Below are 19,925 nucleotides of genomic sequence, written 5' to 3'. Positions count from 1 at the left end.
CCGGAACTAGTTTTACTAATTTGAGATGAGGAGCATAATTCCGTCAAATCGTAATCAAGTTCGCAGAGCGCAACATTCAGAATGGCCTGTGAAGTTTTCATTAAATCTTGAATAGTCTTAATCGTCAATTTACTTAATCAGTTAACTAGCGAATAGGGGCACATAAGTAAATATATCTCCGTTATATATCTTTCCGTTAATCATTATTGAACGTTCTATGCTAGCGAGTAATTCTATTACTTACGTTTATCCACTCTAATTACCTCGGGATCTTTATCCTAATCTTTAAAAGTGTAGAATATAGTAAATAATTTTCATCAGCAAATTAGAGAGTTAAGAAAGCATATGGCATCTAATATTTCTGGTTATGGCAGCTGTGTACACTTACAGTTAGCTTTAAGCATCGCGGTATAGTCGATTGCATGGTCAACGTCTAACTAAAGTCAGAAAAAAAAGGTAAAACCTTGGTCGCGACAGAATTGACCATACGCGTAGCGACTGAAGATTAGTAGTATGAACCGGCCGTTTCTACATCATCGGTAAATACGGATATCGAGTGTACTTATTTGGACAGCCAAACAGACACGCTTCGAGAAAGAAAATTCGTGACCTAATTTGGGCCATGTCTAAGAATTGTGTATTCCAAGTATAGTTTTTCCCGAAGCGATGCGGTATAGAACTAGGGTTAGTATCGTTTCGAAAAATAAGGTGCCATCCATTCGGCGTGGGACTATCTTACGTTCTTGATTGATCTTTTTCGAATCCCGGTAGCGGCCGGGAAAAAAAACCCAGGGCTTTATTCTCTAAATCCAAATATTCCCCGCCTGTTGTTTTTGCTCTTTCGTTTTTCTTGTTGAAACCTTAGTAGTCGAAAGTAAAGAAGCTTTTAGTCCATTGAGCTAAGCCTAGACCTCTCGGAGCTCCTTACGAAGGGATCAAACGTAAACCGGGCCCTATATTTAACTTTTGATATCCAATTCAATGCTCTATACTTTGAGTAAGTCCAGTATCTACAAAAATCCTAGCTGCGGCTTAAGTCTTACTCTTTATTCTTTTTTCTTCGAAAACTCTTTTATTTCTATTTTTTTCTTTCAAGAACCCCACTTGTTTAGATATCAGTTGGATATTTACTAAATGTACCCGGTCTTTGAAGGGATACGGAAAGGATGAAATTTTCTTAGCTACATAGTTCAAAAAGGGTTTTATTTATTAATCTAAGACAACTTACCTGTATTATACGTTATAAAAATATTTCATTTTATAAGCCGACTTTTCTAATATGATAGGGTCTATTTTAGGTTTTATCTCAAATCCTGCTGTACATGCCATCAATATTTTTAGTATTTTTGGTGCTCAGAAGTACCTGTTATTAAATTTCTACTAATAGCTGAAACAAAGGCATTTATATAAAGCTTATTGCTTTCGTTAGGAATTATTCTTTTTGAACCCAACTAACGCACGCGTTTGGAACTTTGGGTCATTGTCTCTTTAAGTATATCTTACTTTCTTGGAATGGAACGAAATTAGGATGGTTAAGCTGCCAAAATCAGCTCGAATTAAGCAGAATGCCCTTTAGATTGGTACTTGGGATAAGAAAGCTAAGTTGCAAAAATTCCAATATAAAAACAACTCCGAGAAATCCTTAGCGATATATAGATCAAGAGTAATAGGAAGCGTGCACCCAAGAAAGAAGATATACCCGTTCATAGTTCATCCAACCAAGAAAATGCAATGTTATATTAATCCAAAGACGTTTGGATTTTTAAGGAAGACTTTACTTTAGGCACGCTGTAGTCTCAAAACGGGACAAACTAGTAAAGTTGGCACTGAGCTCGCTAGTCCGGAAACCGCCTTAAGTGATGTAATGAAACTTTCCTGATCGGGTCTTTAAGGAATCCACTCGTTAGTTGAAGAGGTAAATAGTTCCGCTTTCACTCTCGCAAAACTTTCAAAAGAAACTCAATAAAAGAGGATTTAGTCCTTTCGGCTAGCTTCCCTTCTATCACGGCTAAGCCTAACCCTTACTTAAACCAAACGTAGCAAAAACATAGTAATCAAAATCGAATGTAAAGGTTCTCCCTCCATGGTTGGTTCGAGAAGGTTTAGTTGCAATTGGGGACCAGTCCGTGTCTCTAACCAAGTCATCTTGACTGAAGTGTATTGATTGCTTAAAATGGAAGTACTATTACTGATATCTATGAAAAGAATCTTGGATCGATTGTCGAACAAAAGTTAGAAACTAGTCCCGCTGCTAATAGTGTGAATTAACAAAGGAATAGTACCTGGTGTACTTCAAGCATAAGTGCTCACCATTTTATATAACCTTACAATTCTATGTATTATTGAAGAATAGAGGGGAAGGAATTTTCGATTCTTGTTAAGCCTCGGTTCGAGATTAGTAAGGGAGGTCCGCGAACCCCGAGAGGGCTAATTAAGAATATAATGGCCCATCCTGACCCCTTTTCCCCTCTTTCACCATAACTGGATTATTCAAATTTTAAAAGCTCTTTATATATATACTTAATTTAAAAGTTGAAAATTGGTTTAAGTAGTCAGGTCTTCCGAATGTTAATTTCGAAAATATATTTAAATTTGTACCTAATAATTACTGGGTGTTTTAGAAATTATGTTACACCAGCAATAAAGTTAATCTGCGAAACTAATTTCGACGTTCAGACGATTTTTTCTCCCAAATATTAACCCGTTTGTTAGACGCGGAAGTATTTCCTTGTACTTCCGGGTTTAATATTAATCTGAATTTTGGTAATTTAAATACGCATTTGAATTAAATATATCTTGAATTCAATTGAAAAAGACGCGTGTATAAGCGAAATAGAGAGATTAACATAACAGTAGCGGAAACCTGGAGACATGAGAGACATTTTAAGTTCGGTCATGAGTCGTTTCTCAAAGTTGTCGTGTGTAGGAATATATTTCGGGAACACTCGGAGTGATTCACTCGATCATGCAATTTCTTTTGTAGAGCAAGAATATATTTTTCTTCTTCTTTTTTCCTCGCAAACAGTCATTTAAAGGGTGGCGTTCTACCGTATAGGCAAGATTGATTTGTCAAAAGAGTTTTTCGTTGGCTGGGAGCGTTCTCCGAGCTGACAGCCATACAAATTTTTCCCCTTTTTTGAAATATATTTCAAAAATAACGCGCGCGTAAAGGTCGTTACGCGCCCAAGAACGCGCCCGGCTCCGCATCCGAAAGATCGGACACTTGCCCAACTCTTACAATAGTCGCGTCTATCAGTTCAAAGTGTGACTATATTGGTCACAGTATGAACTTCTTCTGGAAGAGACTAGTCATACTGTTTCTTCTTTAAATTATCATTTGGTTCAAGCTCGCGTTAGAGTTTTGACTTCGCACGTCAACATTACCGAAGCCCTGAAAAAAATGACTTTGTTTATCATTAAATTTCTGAATTCAAATAGGTTTTTTTACTAATGGTTTTATTTATGTGTTTCATAATCGTGTATTGTAGTACATGTACAACAGTCTGGGTTTTTACATCAAGAGAAACACTCGCCTAGTATATCTCAAAGCGTCTATAAGAAAAATTTCGTAAATGTTAGAACATTTATCGATATATATCTCTATAGTCTCAAAATCCCTCTTGGAAACTTTGAATTTAGTATCCTACCCGTCGCGGATGGTGGTGGTGGTGGTACCACCGTCTAAAACTCGAAACTTCTCATTCGTATCTAGGTCGGTATCAAGAAAACGAATTTTCCCTTTCTGGCCAAAGTTTTTTCTAGATCTCACTTTTCATTTTTTTGCACATTTTTTTCTCTCGTTCCAAAAAAAAAAGAGAGAGGATAGGACGGTTGAGGCTAACTTTTGGGAAGAAACCTCCGCTAGACATTATTACCATCATAAATTTAATCATGGAAGAACATCATAGAGGTACTGGGCCGAAAAATATGATTGGCGAGGGAGCGCGGGATTACGAAAAAAACTTCAAATCGTTATAGTGACCCAGCGAAACACCCTGGCAGTTTTTTTTTTATTTTATAAGTTTCGTAAACTTTCTCCTCAATCAAAAACGTGGCTTTATTATGATAAAATTTTAAGACGTTAGCAGGGATAGATTTAATTTTTTGAAGTAGGAATGGAGAACGGTTAGTATTTACTTCAGTTATTCCGACTCATAGCCTAGTATAGAGCCCTCCCTCCAATACGTAACGAAAAGTTTAAATTACCTTATTGGCTCACTTAGCCTACGTTTTGATGACGTTGCTGACGGGGATGGCGAAAAAGACGTAATTCCTTTTTACCTCTGTCGCCATGACCCGCCTCTTCTTTCATACCCCTCCGTCCCGTGGAAGGGGGTCCGGGACTTTGACGCGCGCCCAGATTACTCTGTTCTCCATTCCTACTTCTAAAATTAAATCTATCCTTGGACGTTAGTGTGTAAACTAATTCTTTAAACATAAGAGAAGGGTATGTATGTATAGTTTATTGGCTAGAGTCAAAGACCCGGACATCATTATGGTAGAATCATTATCCCTTTTGGAGAAATCGGTAATATTGGTAAGTAGCCTTCTTCCGACGGTAACCCTAAAGATATTAGAACCTTGGGGGTCCTGAGATAGTGTATAAGATTTCCTTTTTGGGGTATAAGTAACGATGGACATTACGAATGTCAGGTTTATTAGGGGTCCCTTCTTAAGATTGTTTTGTTAGCGATAGGGCATAACGCGCCTGGCGAAAAACGTGTATCGTAATGGAAATGGTAGAGAATCAAGAGAAAAGGTGTTTCTACATCCGCTGCTATAGCCATATTGCATCTTACACGACGAATTATATCATTTATCCCTTGAATATGAAAGGTTAAGTAAAAACCTTTCTTAATTTGAGATGTTTTAAATTCTTGATTCATATTGAAATGGTAATTCATACTTAGTAACGGAGGTGGTTTAGTTCCGCTTACTTTGTTATTGACATTACATCCTCTTAACAAACTCGAGTATAATCAATATTTATCAAGGCTCTTCAAAATTTGATATCAAATTAAGATTAAGATTACCATTACATTGTCTTACATTCGTACGAATATAAGTTATCAAATTAAATAATTTTAGCTACTGTTTGACATTTGATGAAATCAGCGTATTTCAATGATTTATCAATTGTGCTTTGTAAATCTATACGCTTGATGAAGTCTAAACTTGACAAATCATTTATACAAAACCTGATAAAATTTTGATAAGAACGAACGTGATTCGTATTCAGTAAAAAATACTTGATCAAAAATAAGTATATTTTTTCGTCATTTTAGAAGAAACCTTTGATGTTCGTATCAAGGTTGATTTAGGTATGTTCGACATTCGTGTGAGATCAAAATAAATGTTTTCGGTCTTAAGGATATATTGGGATAATGGCGGATGTATCTCCCCTTAGGTAGGAGTGATGGACGAGTAAATGCGGTAAAAGCCTCTAATGGTAGACCCGTTTAATAGCGATAGGGCCAGAGCCCACCCAATTCAACATCGCCCAAGCTCGCCTTAACCGTATCCCGAAGGATCGCGGGAAAGTATTCGACTATATCAATGGGCGGCGCACTCTTACGCATCATGCAGCTACCGAAAAGAAATGACACTGTAATCGCTAAAAGTAGACCGAGAAATTTTTGGCCCATTCTTAGGCCTCGTGAGAAATGTTTTCAGAGTTCTACTCTAATAATAGAAGAATCACCAGATCACCTAAGGTTTAGTATACAGGATGTTTCTGATAGTCTGCTATAAATTAAGGGGATGTTCTTTGAGCGATTTTGAGTCGAAAATGTTTTATGACATTTTGCCAACCGGGCCACTGTTTTCGAGTTATGATTTGAATGTTTTGGGGATGCCCCCTTAATCAGCATTGTCTTTCTGTTTCATATATAAATTTAAGGGGTCATTTTAAAATACTCCAATCTTAACTTGAATGGCAAAATGTCGTATAATATTTTCCACTCAAAATCGCCCAAAGAACATCCCCCTAAATTTATGCCCGACTTGCGACTTATCAGAAACACCCTGTAGAGAGAATCGTACCTTAGACTTATCGTTGGCATAAACAAAAGAAGTAGCCTATTCTTAATTAACTCCGTATTCGAAAACAAATTAAGATTTTAGAAGCAGAATATCTATTGCTTTTGCATTTGCTATATTAATTCGACGTTATTGCGGCGGCGCAACACTCGTTTTCGATCAACGCCGCGGAATGTCGACTTTCTCTCGTTATTGCCATTGGCAACGATATTGGAAAGATCCTTTACAAATATTAAACCTAAGTTTAAATAAGGTAAAAAATTGGCTCGGCGTTTTTCTATGAAAGTAATCGAACTAGAAAAGTTTTTTCAAAGTTCGGCTATAGGGAAATACCGATAACAAAATTCTCCATTTCACGAAGGAGTTTGAAGTCGACCAAAATTGATCCCACCGCTTCGGGGGACGTTACGCTCTATTCTTTCCTTCTTCTCAAAGTTCTCCAGCTAGTTACACATCCCTACAATACTCTAGATCCTTTTCTAACCGAGTTTTCAGCGCCAAAGACGCTATTTCTTGGTTCGATAACTAACCCGTAATCTTGTTTCGTCTCTGCTGCAAACGCGATGTGGTTCAGTAGACAGAAGTAACGTATTTCGAGAAGTACGACGAAATACTTTTATTATGCGCAAGTATTTTGCTTCCACATTTAAACATATTCAGATGAATTGTAGTAACAAGTTAGAAATTCGTTAAAATCAGCTTTACCATCTTGGAAATTGACATCTAAGAAGTATTCGAAATTTCAAGCTATTGCAAATTTCTATACTTGTATACTTGACCCAAAAATAAGGCCCTAACCCCGCAATGTAATATACTTATGATTGCCAATTCCTTTATGATATAGAGGCATCTCTCCTGATCGGGCCCCGGGCCCTTTTTGACCGACCAGTTGGATTATTGTTAAGCAAGATATTTTCTGAAGTTAGACTCTCGAATAAAGCGATATACCAAAGTAACGTACGTATGACAGACATGTATAGAGACCATGACCAATCGAGAAGCAACCGCGTCCCCTCTTTTGTATACCCAGTGAGCCAACTCAACTTTGGACCAACAAGAGCGTCATCCACACCCATTCAAAACCCATCTTTCCGATACCCCGTTCAAGTTGATAGTTGGTATAGCCCGTGCTTGATATAAAGAAATTCCAGGCACGATTTTAGGACCCCCGAAAGACGAATTTTCTCCTTGAACCTTCTTCCGTGATGACATATCCTTGCGAGGTCCAACTTGTAACACAATCCAATTCCGGGGTGGTTTCTGACGTATACCGAGACCGTCTTTCTTCTATTCTACCCAGGCATCTTGGCATCGAGTTAGACTGTATGGGTTTTTACTCTTCCGTAGCGGGAGCTAGAACCCCACGGGCTTACTATATCAAACCGACTCCCCAATTATATTCGATCCTGATCTATAAGTATAGGGTTTTAGGTTTATTCTTATGGTCCAAGTTGCAGGGTTAACATTGTAAGACTAAACCTACTTATAAGAAAGTTTTTGACGTCCACTCACTAAGATAGTCTGTATCGGTTTATCCCAAGGAACAAAGGGTTAGTGCAGGCTTCCTTGATTAGGTGACTAGCTGCGCAAATTCCAACAATATTAAAACTGAAACAAAAAAATATTAATATCATGTTTTTGCTTTTTCAAAATGAATTAACCACAGTCAAATATAAAGAAAATATCTTCTACTCTTCCAAACATATTTAAAATATCCCGTCCCTGTAGTGTACTGAAATCTGCCCCATGAACTTTCACCGCCAGAGGTTTTAAGCACCCTATCGTTACATCCCAGAATCATTGGCCTGCAAAACGAACCTCGTTAGTTATAAAAGGTAAAAAATCTGCACTTCTAAGCCTGATATGGCTGTGTACATTCAGACACAAGTATTTAAGCGAGATGTAAGTAGCGACTTGATACGCGCAGAAGGTACGGAAGAGATAAAAGCATGACTTTATATATATATGTAGGTACACAACCATCTATCCTGGTAATATCCTTTTAGTAATTATTTTTAATTAGGTACCATACGTTATGGCGGACTCAGCCGAGGGTTTTAAGTCTCGTTTAACGAGCTAAGTATATATAGCGAGTCCCAAAATAAAAGCGTTTTAAAGAATGTTCCTACTCTTAGGTGACCTATACTCTTGACCACTGTTTCGAGTCAGTAAAGCCAACCATTAATTAAGCTTCACCGGTAGTTGTTGGCGGTTCCAACGGTCACGGTTCTGTTTTATACCTTAACGCTAATGAAATCTCTGGCTAAGCGAATGATTTAGTGGCTATATAGGGCTTTGCCGAGTCTAACAGTATGTAGGAAAGGCTTCGATAGGATAAAGTATTCGGTGGGTATAAGGGTAGGCTTAGGCCCAACTATCTCGCGAAAGAAAAGTTACAAAAGATCTAGAGAGTAATTTGAGCCTTTTAATGACTTTCTAGCCTCGGTTATTGCTCTTAATGAGTGGATTACTATCATTACCGCCTGAAAACTTCTACTTTCCCCACGATGGGCTTAGACACTCTTTCAAAAACTACTTTATGATAGCGTTCCTAAATGCCGGCGCCGCATCCTCCCTATAGACGCGTTTCTACTAGAGGGACTGGACACTAAAAATTTCAATAGACATTGCAACAATGAGAGTAAATCAATCCAGAGAGTTGCGCGTAACAAATAAACGTAGTACCGGGTGTAGTTTCCAACCAGGATATCGTAGTCAATCATAGCTTCGAACTCGCGAATACCTCAATGGACCAACAGACATGGGATGGAATTGTACTAAAGGAATTGACTCTAACCTTAAACTCTTGGCTCACTAATTCTAGGCAGGCCAATGAAACCGTGTGATAATACGATTTCATCGTTTGCTACATGTGATTTCGATATGGGGTGAAACTAGCCGACTCCCAATAAGGAATAGATACTGGAATGGTCCTCTTTCTTGTGATGGGCCATTTTTCTCGGCTCCAGCCCTAAAACGGATGGAATTTGGGAAGACATGTACCATTCTCGCGAGTGCCGAGCAAAATTAAAACTTCGACCAATTCATTTCGAACCTAATTAATTTTGATGAAAGGGGCCCCTATTGTACTCCAAAGGCCAAGAGGAAAAAGAAATTCATAGAGCTAGTTATAAAATAGATGGATCTTAAAACATACTTATCTTCGTATCCCGAGGCCGCAACAGTATGGTGATGTGATTAATTTTTGGGTGTCACTTTGCATTATTCGAAATTTCCTTGAAAGCAAGAGTTGTGCGGAATTTAAAGATACAAACTATGTGTATTTATTTATATCCTGGTCCACACGATAAAAGCGTAAATATAATTAAACTTTCAACTTGGGAAAAGCTAATTTGGACACTGAAGAACGAAAAGTCTTTGCTTATTTCACACGTTGAAAATAATTATTTATTTGCTCAAGAAACGGATGTGATTGCGAATCATCTCCATTTCAAATAAATAAATAAAATTCTACTTTTTCTGACTTGATTCGTATACGGAAGGCTGCTGAGATTATTTTCAACTCAATATTTATAAGGTGTAATGAAGACACGCGCGATCCCTTTGAACGTACGTGATACGAGTAAATTTTTTGAAAGGAAATAATGGGCTTAATATTTCCGACGCGAATTTTCAATTCAATCATAAAAATTCCTTTAAGAGTGATACCAGAAGTTGATGACTTCTTATCCTGGGAAGTATTGGACACTAAGGCATTATATAGTATCCATCCCTGCAAGTCAAAATTGCCTATGGCAAAAATAAATAGGATAAAAAGTGAGGGACTCTAGGGAGAGAAAGCCTTCCGCAGCGTGTGTTATGATATTTACGAAGCAAATTCTCGTTTTCTCTCTGGCGCTTTTGGCCGACCAATCAGCGCTCTCCTTTATGACGTTATCTTTCTGCAAAATAGTTCAGCGTTCGAGGATCTCTGGGATGCTCAAATATTTTTCGCCATAGATGACGAAACCTTATTTTTCCTGCTACAGAGTGCAGACGACTGAAAATCGTACTGTTGTGCTCTTAACTAAGTCGCGTTAAGTTTTTAAGTGATAACGCAAGTATTGTTTAGTTAGTAATCCATTGGTAAAAAGAGTACTGGAAGCCCGAATAGTTTCCTGAATCTTCGCGTTTAGAGTCTTGAAATTGATCCTTCAAAACGTGAAATTGTTCCCACATAGCCTTTAAAATAGGATCCAGTTTTTCATTTTTAACTAAATATTGAATTATATCATTCCTTTTTCCAGATCTGTCTGTTGTGAAGAAAGTGTCGTTTTCATACTTGTCAATAATTGACGAAACGCTTAACCCTTGGCCTTGTATGGACATTTTATTTTTTTTTTCTAAACTACCCTAACACAAAACTTAAAAAGCCGTCTCCCGAGTCCCGACTCCCGTCCCGGGCTTAAGAGGCTAGCGGGCGGCTAGCTTACGACTTCACGCCGCGTGAACTATATTTACACTGCGCATTCGTATCCGTTACATGCAATTTGGTCGGGGCTTGTCGCTCGGTGCCAGTATTCATACGCGAGTCCCCCAGAATACCGCGGGGGGCAGGAAATATATTTCTCCGTGGCTCAGAGGCAACGAGAATATCACGTCGCCTACGTTTTCTATAGTCCCTCACTTTCTATCCTATTTATTTTTGCCTATGGCAATCGTAAAAGAGGGCCGAAAGTTTCCTCCCCACTAGGAAAACTATCTAATCTACTGAAAAAATTCCCACGCCGAGAGGCTGTGGCACTCAAACTATGGGGCGTGTTCAAAACTTCTTCAGCGCCAATCGTTGAAAAGCCGTCTGGCTAGAACTCTATGAAAATGCATTACAATCCGTGGGCCTAGGACCCCACACTAGTTTGACCGGAATTTCTAGTAGTCTAGTAAAACAGCTTTTCTTGTCACCGTTTCTGATTCGTTACCTCAAACCACAGGACACACCTTAAAGTTTCGTTTCTTGCCCGCTGCTGGCGCGCAAATCAGCCTTCCAGCTCAAAATGAAGGAAATGCCGTAGGTGGCGCGGTGATCGGACCTAATAAGAAGTTGGCTAACAGAGATGGTTCCGGATATGGTTAGAGTCCAATACTTCCCAGGATAAGAAGTCATAAACTTCTGGTGATACCGGGACCACCGCCGCGTGTGCGGAGGATTGAAAAGTTTTTACTCAATATCTCTTTGGTGAAAAGAAAATTAATGGATTTTCGAATGAAGTTGGAGAAAGAGAAAATATACTTTGTAGGCCTATCATGCGCTTAACGAGTAAGTCAAAATGATTTTTCGGCGCAACGCGGATACTTTCATTTATCCCAACCAGCTTTTATTGGGGTAAACTGAGGGTGCACGAGTTCGCTATCGGACGGAACTCGAGTTTGGAATTTCCTCGCACGTTCTAGGTCGGAGCTCGCGCGGTCAATCCGGGATTTCACCGGTGATTCCGAAAGTGTCCGACGGGTAATGAAGCGCTCTATACTTTTATCAAAGGGATAAATCTTCATTTCCGCTAAGTCGATGGGCCCAAAACGCCCCAAACAAAGTTACCTAAGTGAATTAAAGGGGATATATAACGCCTGGCACTCGTACTGTATGTACCCCGGGCCCCACTTCCTTCACCGAGTACCTTTAGCATACGTACAGCGACTCTATAGCGTAACTGTGTTTTTTCTCTACCAGTTTCTTACGAATGATTTAAACTCTTTGTTCGTTTTTGGCTGATACTTTTTAGAAGTTGGCCACGTTTAATAAGCACCCGTGTTAAATTACCCTTCTGAAAAATAAACGCGAAACATGACGTTGTTCTTCTGATAGGAGGTTTACTGCAGCAAACCCATCCATTTTCTGCACTCTAGCTGTTTCTTATATATATATAACGTTTCCTCTCACCATCTTCACAACAAAAGAAAGAAACAGATATCGAGGAATCGAACACTTGCCAAAATTCCCCTAAAAACTCCACAAATTTGTTCAAAACAGAGAGAAATTAATTCAAAATTCTTCAATAAAAGGCCTATTGCTTCGGAGATGATGTGATAAGGTCAAACTGTGAACTGCTTTTTTTTGGCAAATTCGATGACAAAATAGAGCAAACCGTCAGCGATCTCAGAGACTTGTAATGGAATTCGCCATAGGTTACATTAAATTTCGAAGATACTTCGGGCGGTAATTGCGTGGGAAAGGCTTATCTACTATGGAATAACACTCCAGGAAGTCGAAAACTCTTATCTCTTTTCTCAAAACAGAGACCTGTCTTACCTCTGAACTGTAGTGTCACCTAACTTTTAAACCTATTTTTGCCTTAATTCCTCTTCAACCTTTGGGCACCGTGTCAGGGATGGGTTTTTGCGTTAATGCGGCCCAGTATTTTAGCAGATTGGAAAGTAACATTCCCCTTTGAGCTACGGAGGAAAGAGCTTTGTCTTAGAAAGAGGGATAGAAATGGGGGAGTAATTGACTTTAGGCGAAGCTGGCTTTAACGATCCCTTTTAATATAGGAAGAGAATGGTTTCGGGGGAAGGGGGTATGGACGGAGGGGGCTATAGTTTTTGCGAAAAGGCCGACCATCCTCTAATTGCCCTTTTGTATAGATTAGCCAGCCAGAGATGAAAGGCCAATATTGATCCGTAACTGAACATTTCTCCGCGTATACGTTTCCTCATCCTACCATCGTAACCCTTAGCCTACATCCCTTAAAACTCCCTAACGGTATGGCATCACGCTTAAATTTTATACGCCACTACGCTAAAAAGAAAAATTTCCTCCCTATGATTGGCTCGAACGAGTCCTTCGTTTAAAGGTCTAGGCACCCTTACACAAACAGGTTAAAAACATACCATAAGTTCATGAGATATGTTAATTCCATAAGTTTGTTACTGTTATGAAGTGGCGAAGGTCATAGATTCGAGGTAAAGCGACGCCTGGTGAGGCTCTGTCAAATTGGGGCTTAGTACACAGACTAAATAGAAAGATGGACTGCAAAACCGAGTGTAGTCAATTCTGGTGTCTTTCTCGAACTAGCTCGAGCTGTAAGTCACTAGCATTGCTTATGGTTAAACACTGTATTTTAAGCTATGACCGAAAACGTATGTACACCAACGAATATTGCGATATACATGGCTGTAGATACTTTGTCTAATTTTCTAAAGATTGTAAAGGAACCAGAATACCTTATCTCCTGATATATTGTTTGCTATAACGATTTTCGATTGTTCGGTTTATTTTTGAGACGCTTCCTGAGTTGAATAGACGCTGATTTTCAAAATCGTCAGCGGAATTTTACTTCCGCGCAACTTTACCTTTAAACATCCGAGTACCCTTCTACTTGCGCGGGCTATACTTGGAAAAGGGGTAAAACTGTTTAACGAAGCGCTTAAGTTGAAGGATATGGGTGAAGGAAAGGGGAGAAGGGGGCTCTCGAACGGGTGAGCTAACAAACTAGAAAGTGGTGGCACGCGGTATTAAATATTACTTAAGAAGAAGAAACTTAAGTTTCCATAGAGGTTCCTTGCTCGATTTACGACCGCTACGCTTCCCAGATCGTCTTTCGGGCCCCCTACGTAACCCCACCAACTCGTGTTTTGGGTCGATTTATATGTTACGGGGGCTGCTATACCGCGCTCAGTCATTTCTAAATCTAAAAGTTTCCTTTATTAAAAACATTGTAAAAAGATATTAGTACCAAGATGGTTCGTTTTAAGGAGAGAAAATGCCTCGGGTAGCCGCTAATGGATCTTCTTCCCCCAAAGATTTTTTTCTTCTTTTTCTTAAAGATATTTTTGCTTTTATTTTGGAGGATATACGCTATGTACAACCCAGTGAAATGTAAACAGATACGTGATACGTTTACACATTTTCCAATTCAAAATCAATAAATCACAAACAAATATACAGGGTGTTTCTGATAACTGCCATAAATTAAGGGGGATTTTCTTTGGGCGGTTTTGAGTCGAAAATGTTCTATGATATAATCCCTAAGGGCCACGCTTTTCATGTTATGATTAGAGGAATGACCCCTTAGTTAAATTTGAAATCATTGTCTTTTAGTTTCTTAAATTAATCTGAAGGGTAATCCTTAAAATACTCTAATCTTAACTTGAAAACATTGGCCCGGAGAGCCAAATGTCAACCCCTTAATTTATGGCAGACCCTGTATATTTTGAGTTAAAAAATGTTAATTTAACGTTATTAAAAATAACATTAATATCTCTGTTCCTAACTGATGGAATTGTTTGAATTTCGCCACTAGCATGCAGTGTAGCTTTGTTTTAGGTATTCCCAAAATCTACCTAGCTATACGGTGTAAGATAACGGTATTGAGACAACTAGGGAATTTACATAGAATGGAGAGTTCTATTCTTCGCATCTTTATTAGAGTGTAGATTTAGTTTAGGAAAGTCCTCCGTTATCCACTATAGCAGGCGACTCTTAACTGTGGATCGTGAAGGGATCGAACGGGTCGAAATTGATTACTGCACTGGCAGGCTAGGGGCCATGGGCTTGATGGGGTGTACTTACTCTAGGGACTATATCGAATCGATGTCAAGAGCCGCCGTGGCAAGGAGCCCTATCTTCTACTCAAATTCTTTCTACTTACCGTCAAAAGAATTCCCAGTGCGCTTCTGTTTAAGGCATCTTGGAGAGGCTCCGCTCCGCTCCCCATCTATCAAATGTACGTCCTCTTCCCCTTGTATATTTTAACAATTTTATATCCCTTATTCCAAATAGAATATCTAATTTAATAATGTTTCTTGACATTTAATTCATTTCCAAGATTGTTTGACAAATTTCGTCAACCACAATATCAAAATTATACTCACTAATACTCCCAGACAATCTTTGAGGGGAAAAAAGTAGGGGGTATTTTTCCTGCACTTTAATGATGAAATATCCTCGGAATTTAATGTTGACTATAATATCTCTCTAAAGAGCGTTCTTTGGGAACCAAGTAATTTTGTTACAAGAGCTTATGGAAAAGATTTTTGACCGAAAATAGTGCTTCGATAGGATACTTTAAAGATTCAATTAAGTGTCGTTTTTGGCGCAAAAGCTTCAATTTTGGCGGGGAAAAAACATTGTTTGGGAAAATTCCCCCTTTTACTTTGTGATATTTAATTTTCTCTATCCCGAAATGTATTGTAATGTATACACAGCCTGGAGCGAAGTATATATGTCTGAAGTATGTTCTTTAAAAATTCCCTTTTCTCTGGCGTCCTCCCTTCTTGTCGCGAGCACCCTACGCGCCCCCTATCGCGAAGAAAAGAAAAATCTTAAACGCTAAAAGGAACAAAAGAGATTCGGGCAGGCTGTAGCAGCGGCAGCGGCACCCATCTCGTCTGAAACCCCTATTTTCTCTAAGGAGGCTTAATTAAAACGTGAACCCAACTTAGGAGGAATATGTTCCGGCGTCAACACCACGCGCATATACAGTCTTTTCCAAAGAGAAAGAGAATTATACGCGAGAGTGTATGTCCTATGTATGTATGTCACACCTGATAAAGACGTGTCGCCCAATTGAAGCCTCGGCGAATCTGCCAACTGATTTGATTAAAAGTAATAAGAGAAAATGCTCTTCATCTCGTTCTCCCATGTCTCTTCTCTCTTAGAGACTGTAATTACTAAATATATTTTACGCGTTTCAAAGCCGGGTGGGAACCGCCCTGACATCCCAGAAATCTCTCGCCTGACGCCCTAGTTATAAATTCCTCTAACTATATACTGATACCAGTTTTTGACACGTACGAGTCTAACGTATGTTATAACTAAATATTCATACCTGTTTTGCGAAGTTCGCGTTTAATTCCAAAGTTTACATTTCAGTATGAAAGTTTTATTTCATGTTTTTGGCTATGTTGAGTAAAACGAATGGGTTATTGATAGATTCAGCGATTGATAATTGAAATTTAGGCCGTGTTTTAAAGATAAATTATTGTTGTACTCGCTCCACCAAATTCCCTATATGTTATGTATTTGACCTATTTAAAATTCGCGGTTCAAATTGTTTAGTAATAGTCATCGCCATAGAAGTCGCTAACGAACTACTAGTCAAAGCGGGCTTTAATAAACATTAGAACAAATATGGCGCCCGAACATCAAACATAGTTTTCGATGTCATTTACACACCCTCAAAAATGGTATGAATCTATGTATTGTTTCCTTAATCTATAATTGTTTCTCTCTAGTAGATCAGATAAAATTTTAAACAAATTCGTGCAACAAATTCAGATTTTCACTGTTTATTAGTAGGAGTTAAACTTGTATACAAAATTACTCTAGGGCCTTGGTTTTCTTATGCCCCCAGGTCAAATTAAATTTTTTAATTATAGTTATTTTGGGATTTAATATTAGTTTGGTGAAGAAAAGATAACTAGATTGCAGTGAAATGTCTGTGTTAAAGCTGTGATAGTTTGATGAAAACGTTTCAAGTTTGTAGCGAAATTTGGTTTGATAATACTTAGTTGAGTTCGGGTTGATTATTATGATTTCTCTTTGACATTTCGCTGCTAACGGAGACTTAGCTAGGTTTCTCTAATACGCGCCCTACTAAATATGTACATCAAAGCGAACCTTGATACGCCATTTCCGGAAGTCGGGAGACCTTAGTCTCTTAGTGGTGCGCGTTGGTATAATAAGGGAGGGCTCTAAGCTTAGACCCTAATTAACCTGTCAAATGTATGTTCTATAGTTCGAGGATATATATTGAATCTCTCCTCGTAGCTAACATGCCAAACTGTTCAATACAAAGGCCCGTGGTCACACCCTAATGTGCTAAGGGTACCCAATTCTTTATTATCCCGTGCAACAGAAGATATTAAAGTTCTGTAGTAATAAAATAATTGAAAAATATAAAAAAGACAAAGTTTCATTTTAAGATTGAACAGACGCTGTTACTGTTTGTTTTTATGTTAAATATTTGAAGCTCAAATATTGCTTCGAATTTAGTAGTAGTCCGAGTGGACCCTGAGTCCCTGATGGCTTGGTTCGGAAATAAAACATTTATTTTATAGAGCAGGGACACGAACTCTGTTCCGGCACTCATCCGATAAATGATTTCAAACTCCCTCCCCCCACGCGCAATTGCCCGCGAAAAAGCAAACCACACAGACAATAGTTCTAAGGAATAAGTGCCTGAAAGTATTAAGGATTCCAAAAATTGCTCTAAAACCCGAACCAAGCGAATAGATAACTGAAGAGAGGAAAAAACGAGTGTAGTATGCCTTGAAGCGTAGGATAGGCGGCTTAATCCTTTAAATCACGTAAGAAAATACACGTGAAGTTTTTATGACCGGTAATATAGAAGTAAAAAAAAATGAGCTAGCTCGTAAAGGAATTACTGCTGCTGCTGGCTGGCTGCGGTGTATACGCCAACGGAGAAGTTACCTACCACCTCCTGAGCAGCGAAAAAAGAAAATGTTTGCCTAGGGGATTTCCAAATTGTTCCACGACTTACTCTTTCGCACCCAGCAAAACCTTTACAAGCTCGCGGGCCCAGCTAACACCAACGAGACCGCTATTACCCCCAAAATTAGACCAGATAGTTGAGACTACAACGTGTGACATGTTTTAGATCGTGACATTTTGTCATCCGGGCCACCGTTTACAATTTATCCGTGAAACATTACAAGTTTCTCACTAAATTTTCAAATTTATTCGTAATGAAATTATCATTATGATCTTTAGCTGAAATTACACCGAATTTATTTTAATTTCAGATGGTTATTTAAACGAATGACGTCACGATGGATATTTCATTGAAGGATTACGTTTGGTCATCGGCGATGGATCAAGATTTGGCGGCGTAGTGCGCACTAGCAGAACGGAGGACCGCTAGAACCAAATCACGTTCTGACCATCTGAAATGACGTCAAGATGGTTTCCGATTGCAGTGTTTTTCACGGTACTTAAAAATCAGATTGCTTGAACTATGATTTTCGTGGTGCTTTGAACTCTGGTTATTTTCTCGGAACTTGTCAACGGTTGGATTTGAACTGGAGGCGTTATCTTCAAGTTCACCGGGATATCTAAATAAGAACGAGTGAGTACAAAATGTGTTTCTTTGCGCATTAACAAACTGTCGGGCCAAAGCGTCGCGTCCCATAGTCCTTCACCCTCTCAGGCCAAAGCGCCGCGTCCCATAATCCTATACCCTCTCAGGCCAAAGCGTCGCGTCCCATAATCCTTTACCCTCTCAGGCCAAAGCGTCGCGTCCCATAGTCCTTTACCCTCTCAGGCCAAAGCGTCGCGTCCCATAGTCCTTTACCCTCTCAGGCCAAAGCGTCGCGTCCCATAGTCCTTTACCCTCTCAGGCCAAAGCGTCGCGTCCCATAGTCCTTTACCCTCTCAGGCCAAAGCGTCGCGTCCCATAGTCCTTTACCCTCTCAGGCCAAAGCGTCGCGTCCCATAGTCCTTTACCCTCTCAGGCCAAAGCGTCGCGTCCCATAGTCCTTTACCCTCTCAGGCCAAAGCGTCGCGTCCCATAGTCCTTTACCCTCTCAGGCCAAAGCGTCGCGTCCTATCTAGTACGCTGTGATTTTTATTTTCGACGAGTATTCAAGCTCCTCAACCATCTAATGTATATTATTATACCTTGATATAACCACCAAGCTAACAAAAAACTTGATGGTTAAAGGGGAGAAGCAGTATGATGATTGCGCGGGTGTTCTTTGGTGAAAAAAAGAATCGTAATGATTTGGGTTTAGCGCTTCGTGCCGATAACCCCTTTTTGGGAGCTTTCAGGCAAATGGGTTTTCGTTGGGCAATACCGGGACGACATTGTTGTCGTTATTTCGGACCCGCTTCTCGATTATCTAAGGCAATCCACTGATTTCACCTCGCTCAGGAGATAAATAAAAGACGCAACATCCATTGCCTACTTAAGTATTTTGCTTATCCGCAAATGCTAGGTCCATAGCATTTTTAGCAACATTGTGTAATTTAAAATAATTCTTTATTATATGGTAAAATAGCCATATTTCTTGGTAGTTTTTATATGCACGGTGTTTCTTAAAAGTCTGACATAAATTAAGGACGATGTAGTCGAAAAAGTTCGACGTGTTATACTTACAAGTCTATTAATGTTCGTTAATTAATGTTAGAAACCCTATTAATTATTAGGCTTCTTCGAAATTTTACTTCCTATCTTTTTACTTTAAAAAAAAAAGAGTTCTCGATAAAGGAAAGTTAAAATTAAAAAATGCAAAATAATTCAGACTAATTTTCAAAACTAGTCTAGATCTCTTAAGTAGATGTTTAATTAATACCAGTTTCTGATAAAGGTTTAATTAAGTTTCGTTCGTTCAGATTCAGATACAAATTGGGAATCTTTTAAATAATCAAAATCTGAAGATTTATCCCGAGTTTGCAACACTAACAAAGCATTAATCTTGTATGCCAATTAATAAGGATGGGATACCTTTTCAATTAATCACAAACTTACTAATTCTTCTTTTTTGGGGAATTTTGTACTGATGGTTTTCACCCCCTCCCCCTTTTCAGGGTTTTTTTCTCTGTAGTTTTGTTGGACAGCCGCATTTGGCAAATAAGAAAAGGGATTTTTGTCTGTTAATTTTTTACTTTGCTTAGCGAACCAAATAATTAGTCCCTCGGAATTAAAAATTTAGAATTACCTTTTTTCCGGCGAGTAGTGTATTAATCTTTAAACTGAGATCCCACACGTGAACTTACTTTGAACGTGATAAGGCTTGTTAAGGTTAAGTTGCGCGACAACTGTATGTTTGTCTTACGAGGAAAGGAGTATAATTGTGCGCTGTTATTCTACTAATAATGAAAGGGGGTTGGAGGGGGCCACCTCCTTATTTCTCAGCATGACTCTGATGCCTCTTGCCACGTGATGAGCGATATTTTTCGAAGCTTTCGAATATTGTCACAACATTCACGA

General features: G+C 38.9%; 1 long non-coding RNA gene across 2 annotated transcripts in view; it reads left to right on the top strand.

The window, feature by feature from the left end:
- Positions 1-19,925, top strand: part of LOC149661265 (uncharacterized) — a 113,307-nt gene that overhangs the window by 22,385 nt on the left and 70,997 nt on the right. The window contains exon 3 of one of the 2 annotated variants that reach the window (XR_016368830.1): positions 17,740-18,062. This is a non-coding gene — a long non-coding RNA (uncharacterized LOC149661265). Of the gene's footprint in view, positions 1-17,739; positions 18,244-19,925 lie in introns of those variants that run through there. The other variant, XR_016368829.1, reaches the window with a different exon arrangement.

The sequence above is a fragment of the Phalangium opilio genome, unplaced genomic scaffold (genome assembly GCF_054372755.1).
Source record: "Phalangium opilio isolate 3A_F unplaced genomic scaffold, DU_Popi_V2 ptg000070l_1, whole genome shotgun sequence".
Taxonomy (NCBI): domain Eukaryota; kingdom Metazoa; phylum Arthropoda; class Arachnida; order Opiliones; family Phalangiidae; genus Phalangium; species Phalangium opilio.
The sequence above is the reverse complement of the archived record's forward strand: the minus strand, read 5'-3'. Positions and strand labels throughout refer to the sequence as shown.